Source organism: Eptatretus burgeri, chromosome 6, assembly GCF_056783735.1.
Source record: "Eptatretus burgeri isolate ZD-2024b chromosome 6, Ebu_testis_v1, whole genome shotgun sequence".
In the NCBI taxonomy this organism is placed as follows: Eukaryota; Metazoa; Chordata; class Myxini; order Myxiniformes; family Myxinidae; genus Eptatretus; species Eptatretus burgeri.
The window spans coordinates 68,028,034-68,037,555 of NC_140966.1; the positions used below are offsets into that span (position 1 = coordinate 68,028,034).

General features: G+C 38.5%; 1 protein-coding gene across 23 annotated transcripts in view; it reads left to right on the forward strand.

Annotated features, from left to right (window-relative positions):
• The window catches only part of LOC147024992 (ELAV-like protein 2), a 287,153-nt gene that overhangs the window by 86,239 nt on the left and 191,392 nt on the right, over positions 1-9,522 (forward strand). Inside the window, exon 1 of one of the 23 annotated variants that reach the window (XM_085885526.1) lies at positions 3,734-4,039. The exons of the other annotated variants lie outside the window; for them this stretch is intronic. The gene's annotated coding sequence lies outside the window, so the exon portion shown is untranslated. Of the gene's footprint in view, positions 1-3,733; positions 4,040-9,522 lie in introns of those variants that run through there. 23 annotated transcript variants of the gene reach the window in all.

Here is a 9,522-nt window from a genome sequence, read left to right on the forward strand (position 1 = left end):
GTCTCACATGGCTGGTAATGTCCCAAAACTTTTGACCGGTTGACAGAGATATTGGGTCAGATGCAGTTTTAATTCCCTTTATTACTAATTCCATTCGTGTAATCTGTCTCTGAATCTCCAGTTCTTTAATCTTTTCTCTCTCCCAAAGCTCCATTATTCTTAGCCATTCTCTTTCTCGAATCTCGACTTATTTTATCGTATGTTCCCTTTTTGGCTCTTGGTTCTGAAGCTCCAACGCAAATTTATCTCCAATTCCATTACAACTTTTTGAAATATTATGCTATGTATATCGTTTTTGACCCCATCTCTTAAAGGTGAAGAATCACTTGTAAGATTTAAAAAATGATCTTATCCGGATCCAGATTTGGATCTTCACCACAATTGAATCCATTCATCCTTGTCACACACCCAATCTGTCCACCAAGTTTCGTCCAAAACTTTTTGAGATATCTACTCACAGACAAACAAACAGACAGGGATGAAAACATAACCTCCGTCCAACTTTGATGGTGGAGGTAACTATGTAAAAACTATTTACATCCCTAATGTATCCGAAAGGTGCTCCCATGAAGTCATTCAAATAATATGCACAAAACAGCTCATTAATATACATGACCCTGGATATGCATTGTGTGTTAGGGAGGAATTAACACCTCTAGTGTTCTAACTGACTAACAGTTTTGCTAACTACTGTAGTTGATCTGGCTTTGTAGTTCATTTTAGCTTTGTCTTATACTCCGAATCGACTTATCAATTAATGTAGGAAAGAAAAAATGGAAAATTAGCCAATTTTACTTGTACTCCATATGGACTTACAGACTGAAGAATACAGTACATACAGTATATCAAGGCTCTTGATATGTATTACAAAAATAATAATCAGCCCTTTTTTTTTAGAGTGCCTCACTGGGCACGAATTCTTTGTAAAAGGGGGGGGGGTGCACAGTCAAATTTTTGAGGTCCACAGAACAAAAAAACTAACCCTTATTTTCTGCAACATTCAAGTTTGAAAAAATGGATATTTATGCATACACTGATCATTAAAAAGTCCAAAACACATCAGCCAGCCTTTGTTTAATTGAATGAGACAAAATGTTCATTTCTTGAAAAAAAACGTGATATTTATTTAGATTGAACTTCATAATCACGATGTTAGAACTACACAGCCCTTAGTGATACCAGAAATAATATAGGCCTTGTATTCGTTGTGTAGGAAGTCCCACCATTGGAACTCATAACTGTATCATCACTGGAAGAGGCACCAACAGAGCTCTCCGATGTGCTGGCTGAACCTGAGAGCACACTATCCTCTCGATCCCCCTTAACTTCTCCTCTTCCTGCTGCATCAGCAACACTCTCCTGTCGACTTTTTTGCCCTACTCTCCACATTTTGTCTTTCTGCAGGCACAGAGTCGAATTGAGACATGTTTTCTGACTCATTCCTCTGATTTGTCTCAATCGATCTAATTTGGCGCACTTTACTCTTAGGGGCTGGTGTTGGTGGGGGGGGGATTCATATATATATATATATATTCATTGATGTAATTATATTTTTAATATCTCACTGTAAGTTGACTTTCAGAAAAGCTTCATTTAACTGTTATTATGATTAAATTATATTTAATAATTTACCACAGACCAATGGCCCACTAAATATTTACAAGTGCCTTCTGCTAGTGTGCTTCATTTTCACCCCTGTCATACATAGAATACCCCCAAAACCTCATTTGCATATTTTCAATAAACAAACTTGACCAGAAAACTGCACAAGACCAAAATGAGAGAATTATGTGAGCCTGTGATTATTTACATCAATGAACATAGCTCGGAGACTCTTCTGACCCACTTCCAGAACACGTTATATAACTCGTTCTCCAGACTTGTCTGCAAGGGCATTATTATCCCTAACTGATGGAGGCCTCTTCATGTACCATACTGGCGATGAAATATTATCAATCCAATGCCACCAAGATTTATCATAAGATTGTACGTTCTTTTGGATCGAGCTCAGAGGTGATCATCAAATTGTGAATCATAACCAATTGTTTTCACATAATGGTTCACGTATATGCATGTTTGCTGCATCTTCGCGCAGACCACATGTGAGTGAAGTGAATTTGAGAATTATTAACGGTCCCTCTAAATTTGGCAATATTTCATCGTATAAAGTAGATTTCAAAAACCTTGTCGCTTCAATTATGGCGATCGTAAATTTAGGGTTCAAAATCGATGTTGATTATGCAATTTAAGGGTGCCAAACCGGGGATCTGAAACCTAACCACTTATAAAATTTGGTTGCCCGACACTAACATTAGGTGCCCCAAATGTTAGCGTCTCACACTCGTTAATGTAGAGCCCTGCATATACCCATGTATTCCCTACTTAACAAAGGGGTAACATATCTTTATACCCCTTTGTATAGCGAAATCTCATTATGCAGGAGCTCGTTTCCCATGATTAGCCCCTGTTGGACTTCATTTGAAATGGGGGCTCATGGATTTGGTGTCGATTTTTGTGTCTGTACGTGCATCCGCAATAATATCTTGGACATGTATAGACCGATTTTATTCATACTTGGAACAAAGACAAAACATGATGAGCTGGAAATATACATATATACATAAATATATATATATATATATATATATATATATATATATATATATGGATATATAAATATATATGTATATATATATATATATATATATATATATATATATATATATATATATATATATATATATATATATGTATGCACACATATACATACAGTATATATACACATATATATATATATATATATATATATATATATATATATATATATATATATATATATATACAGTGTGTGTATATATATATATATATATATATATATATATATATATATATATATATATATATATATATATATATACAGTTAAGAAGTTGTTTAAACTTTTTGGTTTTTTTACCAACGGCCGGTGCAATACTATACACATTTATATAGAGAGAATTGGGGTCTTCTCCACACCCTTATCCCACTCTCCCAGATATGCTACCGAGACAGAAGCCACACTTGGGTACCCGTTGGCAAATGCAAAATTTGGTTGGATTTGTGTCAGTAGTTTTTAATATTTTGAAGCATATACACACAAACAAACAACCAACTATGCAGTGTAACTAGAATGGCAGTTGGCATACCTCCGCCAGGCTGAACAGTTTACGTTTTGTATCCCACTGATTGGCCAGAACTGCATATGGACCTAAACCAAAATCTAATCGGCTTGTTTTTGTCACCTACCCAACTACTCATCCACCAAGTTTTGTCATAACCCATCCACAACATTTTGAAATATTTTGCTATAGTGTTTGTTGTTTTTGGCCCCACCTCTCAATTGTGAAAAATCACCTAAATTATTATTGGATCCACATGTGGATCTTCACCAAAATCTAATCAATTTGTCCTTGTGACATGCCCAAACTGTCCACAAAGTTTTCTCTGAATCTATCCATAACATTTTGAGATATCCTGCTCACAGACAGACAGAAAAAGAGAAACTGCCAGACAAACAGGGTCGAAAACGTAACCTCCATCCACTATCCGAAACATTGGTAAATATACAATTTCACTTTTACCTTATATACTCACACATACAGCCCTGTGAAGTTGCGCTCCTGGAAGACCACACGAATACAGAATTTGCAAGTATGGATGCCATGGTTAATGGGAAGAAGAGGAGTAAGTTGCCGGGTTATATTGAACATGGCCGGAAGAGAAAGGTAAGTGCATAAGAACAATTATTAAAATAAACAAATTGCAGTGCAGTGACCATAGTGGTGGTATTGGGTGATGATGTGATGACCATGGTGGTGTTGTTGGAGGGAAAGTCATGCGCACTCACACCATTAGCTATCCTATCTAACACATTCACTTTTTCACTCAAACTCATCACTTTCTTCTGCCTTTCCAGCAGAATCACCTTTCCCACTCATCTCCTGCTTTGAAGTCATGAGTCAGGGTCATTATTAAGTGGAAAAGTCGGCCAAGTTTACCATCGTGAGTTGAGAGGTGTTTGCAGTTCACTCACTATTGTTTATTGTTATAAGTGCTGTGTTAAGGAAGGACAGAGCGGCACCCACTGTGACGTGCAGACAAACCAAAGACAATACTGTACAGTATCAACATCTGCAAACCTGCATTAGTGGAATGGTGTGTGGAAGGGGATAGGGTAATGGAGGCTTGCAAACTCTCGAATATGTGGGGTGTGATTGTGGAATCCGTGTACATTTACCAATTTGCGAATGCGGAGGGTTGCCTGTCTATCTGCATTTTTTAGGGTGTGAGAATGTACTTATCAATTTACATGATTGTTGTACTTCATAAGTATAAACTAGAGTGAAGTCAATGGCACATCATTGCAAAATCCCATGCTTCCCACCTAAAGCAAAGTTGAAAGATTGCAAAAAGTTCCACCTGAAACGACCCAACATCAAAGTTTGAGTTAAAAAATTTTTTTCTCCGTTTTGACCCCTGTAACCATAAGTCCCCACCCATGAAGCATGGACTCAGGAATTAAATCCAAAAAGTTACATATTTCATGTGTCCCCCAATGTTTATTGCACATAGAAAGTTTCATTTAAAAATGTTTTAAAATGAACCCCCAAAAAAGGTTTTTTAAATGAAACCTCCATATTTCAGAATTTGGCCTTTTGACCTTGCCCCAGGGGTGGAGCCAAAATGATACTGTTCTTGCACCTTCATGCCATGTGGTGATCATAACTAAGTTTGGTGAATTTCTGTCCAACCGTTTTGCAGTACATAGCGTATCGGACAGAGTGAGGCAATTACAATATCACCCGTTTTTTTTCAAAAATGGTGAGGATAATAAAGTGTTCTACAAATATTTGCTCAGCACAGGTATAGTATGGGTGGGTAGAAGTGGAGAGATGAGGGGGGTTGTGTAGGGGTCTTCATAAATTCCCAAATAGTATAGATGCACGAGATGCATTTATTCCAACAAATGCCGTAATATTTATGTTAACCATTAAAATTATCTGAAAGGTAAGGCACTAAGTATTTTCCTGCATTGAATATATTCTGAGATATTTCATCCGGAGATGCAATGGTCAGACTATTAAATGCAGTTTATATGGTGGACTCACAATTCCTAAGGGTTCCAAGCTTCAGGCAGAGTTCTATCAGTTAACTGCAGCCTTCATGGAGAGATTTCTTTCCAAATAGGATGGACATAGAATTAATTCTTCCAGCTCTGAGCTATGTTTTGAAGACGATTCAGTTTATTCCTTCTGTTGTGTGCTTGCATGAATCAGCCTCATCTCTGAGGTCAAAATGGTCAATGACCTACAAGAGGTTAAAAAATTGTTACCACCAAATGGGATATTTAGAGGATGAAACATAAATGGACATACAGTGCCTATATAAAGTCTACATCCACTTTATTTTTTTTTGTTTACATTTTCTTGCCTTATAGCCTGGAATTAAATTGCATTAAAGCAGATTTTTTCCACCTTTATTTATACATCATAACCCACAACTTCCAAGTGAAAAAAAATTCTACAAATTTCAGAAAATTAATCAAAAATACAAAACTAGAATATCTTGGTGGGATAAGTGTCTTGTAATAGGAGTTCCGAACAAGAAAAAGAGCAATCAGGGATTGCAGACTCTCACCAGGACTTCTTATGAGTGGTGTATTTTTTTTTAATAGGTTTTAGGGTAAATCCAATATGGCTGCCAACCATGTGAACTATGATATCATATCTGTGAACCTTTTGTTCCTCATGGACAGGCGGTCATACGTGTAAAGTTTCACCTTGATTTGATCAGGCACTTCAGAGAAGATTTTTGGAGATTAAAAAAAAAAAAAGTCTGCCAAATCATTTGACCGATGACGTAATGAAATTTGTTTCTGTTGACCATTTTATCCCGAGATGGCACTCAAAATTTTTCATACTGATCGGATGTGGTGTTCTACATATGCAATTATGATTTCACCACGAGGGCACCTATGATGTCATAAAAAAAATCAAGCTCATTCGCCATGAGGAGTACTTGCTATATGCCAAGTTGCAATTATTTCCTTTGTGCAGTTTAAAAAGATCCAGAGGTCCAAAGTTTTTCCAATATGACTGCCACACCACGTGACCTATGATGTCATAATTATCATTAAAACATTCTACATGAGTAGTCACACCAATGGTGAAAATTTGGTCTCAATCCAACATGCAATTGCGGAGAAAAACATGAAAGTTCTGTGTGGACAAACGGACCCAAATTAAATACCCCTCCTTTGGCGATGGTAAAAAATAGGTCAGGTGTTACCAACCACCTTCAAAATCGCAAACCGAGTTAATTGGCCTCCACTTGTGTTAAATTGCAATGATTCTGAGTATTACAGAATATAATCAGCTGTTCTTGTAGGTTTCCTCTGCTGGGTAATGCATTTCACAGCAAAGACTCAACCATGAGCACCAAGGAGCTTTCAAAAGACCTCTGGGATAAAGTTGTGGAATGTCATAAAACAGGGGATGGGTAATAAAATATTTCAAAGGCCTAGAATATCCCTTGGAGCACAGTCAATATAGTCATTAAGAAGTGGAAGGCATGTGGTAGCAACAAGACCCTGCCCAGATCAGGCCGGCCCTCCAAACTGGATGACCAAGCAAGGAGGCGACTCATCAGAGAGGCCCCCAAGAGGCCAATAACAACTTTGAAAGAACTACATGCCTTTCTGGCAAAGACTGGTCACTGTGTGCATGTGACAACAATATCCCAAACACTCCACAAGTCTGGCCTGTACGGTAGGGTGGGAAGAAGGAAGCCATTACTCAAAAAAGCCTGCCTTGAGTCCCATTTGAGGTATGCAAAAAAACACTCATGAGATTTTGAAGCCATTTGTCAAAATGTTTTGTGGGCTGATGAAACCAAAATGGAACTTTTTGCCTGAGAAACTAAAACATTGCATTTGGCGCAAACCCAACACAGCGCATCACCCAAAGAACACCATCCCTACTGTGAAGCATGGTGGTGGCAGCATCATGTTATGGGATGTTTCTCTTTAGCAGTGACTTGGGCACTTGTCAGGATAGAAGGGAAAATGGATGGAGCAAAATACAGAAAAATCTGAGAGGAAAACCTGTTTCTCTCTGCAAAAAAGCTGAAATTGGGATGGGAAGTTCACCTTTCAGCATGACAATGACCCGAAGCACAGAGCCAAAGCAACACTGGAGTGGCAAAGGAACAAAAAGATAAATGTCCTTTAGTGGCCCAGTCAGAGCCCTGACCTAAATCCAATCGAAAATCGGTGGCATGACTTGAAGATTGCTGTCCACCAACACTCACTACGCAACTTGACTGAGCTTGAACAGTTTTGTGGAGAAGAATGGGCAAGTATTGCCCAATCAAGTTTGGCCAGTTAGGAGAGACCTATCCCAACAGACTCACAGCTGCAATTGCTGTCAAAGGTGCTTCCGCGAAGTGTTAGCTCAGGGGGGGGTGGACACTTATCCAACCAAGATATTCTAGTTTCGTATTTTTCATTAATTTTCTGAAGTTTATTGAATTTGTTTTTCACTTGGAAGTTTTCGGTTACGATGTGCATATAAAGGTGTAAAAAGTTTTATTTCATGCAATATATTTCCAGGCTATAAGTCAACAAATGGTGAAAATTTTTAAAAGGGGTATAGACTTTCTGTAGGCACTGTATTTGATGAATGGAGTGAAACTTGCATGAACAACGTTCCACAATAAGGGAAAGTGTTCGTCATGTCGTCCGAACATAGAAGTTGCATAATATGAATCTTGAATTTTGCAAGTCCAACCACACACATCCAAATATTTCATCCTTATATAATTATATCACAAGATAATTATACATGAATCCATAGTCTGAAGCAGCACATGAATGAGGTGTTCTGCTGAGTTTCTTGATTAGTTGTTCTCTTTATACAAAAATCATCGATGAAGGTTTCCACACTTTGATACAGACAAGATTCACAAATGCTTTTGTATGACGTGATATGACATGTATGGAGATGCCTGATTTTTAAAGTGAAAAAGAAACATTGTCATGGTTGATGGCAGATGGCATTCCTCATGGATACAAAACACATTTATTGTATGCAGTGTCGAGGCTCGTGGAGGAGCGAGAACATAATTCATGGATTGTGATGTAACAGAGTGAAAAGAAGAAAAGAAAGAGTGGGGAGGGAGGAATGGGGAGGGGGAGATACTAAAACAGAAGAGTTGAGGGACAAAATAGAGGGATATTTGGATTAATAAGGGATATTGGGAAGAATGGTGGCAAGGGAAGAGCACAAGGGGTGAGCAAGATGGATACAGCCGCAAACTCTCAATCGCAGAAGTCCAAGAAAAAAGTGAAAACTTGGAAAAAGGTGGACTTGGAGAGGGATACATGGGGTAGAAAAGATTATGGTTGTGGATGAGGGATGACCTGAAATAGTGGTGAACAAATGTATTGAAGCCTTGGAGGAATTAGTGACATTGAAGACACTGAGGAAGTTGGATTCATAGGTGGGATGAAAGATGAATAAAAGAGGAAAGCAGGTGGCATGGATACCACGTCGAGGCTCGTGTAAGAGCTAATACGCAGAAGACAAGAGGGGCAGGAGAGGGAAGCACAAAATTGTGGGGAACAAAGACAATAGGAGATCTGTGGAAGGGAGAGGGATGGGATGGGGTGGGGTACAGAGGTTAAACAAAATGGTACTACAGGGAAATTAATGAGTGGAGATGAGTAGTGAGTCTGGATTTTGGACATTTTATGAGAAAGGGGTTTACTGTTTCACTAGAAGGGGGTTTACTTGTATGCACTCTGCAGAAACCTGTGGGAAGGGGTGGTGGGGGTGGGGACAGAGAACAGAAATGGTGGAGGTTGCGAGACCAGAAAGGTGGCAGGAGAAGACAGAGTCCACTGACCTGTCTGCTACGTAAAATTGATGAGCCCTGAGACAGCTTCATCATTGGGATATTCCAATGATTTTGAAGGCTTTGGTTTCCACGTGAAACTGAGGATGGTGTGAGGCAGGGGCACCAGCCCAAAGGAGAGAGCAGTACTCCATCCAAGCTGTGGAGGAAGCCCTTGTAGGTTGATTAAAGTTCATGTGTGCCAAGAAAAGGCTTTACACAATGGTGGATGCCCAGTCGGCGACTGGCTTTGGCCGCCAACTCAGATATGTGGTTTTCCCAAAAATTTATTGACTTTTCATTATTATTCAAATCATTATCACTCTTGTTATTGAGTTTGGACCAATTTATGTACTTTAGGAAAGTAGAAACTGTATTTCAAATTTCAAAGAAAGCATGGATAAACTTTCTCATCAAAGGTATGTAGCGTATGCTGAACAGTGCTCTGAGGTTCAAATGCATACTGCATTTGGTCCATGGTAGGTGACAGACACCAACCTCAAATATGTGATGAGTATTTGTCTTCGTTTTCAGTGAGTATCTGTGCATCATACATCATGTTATTTTTTTCTCTCAAAGGTTCTGTGGTGTTG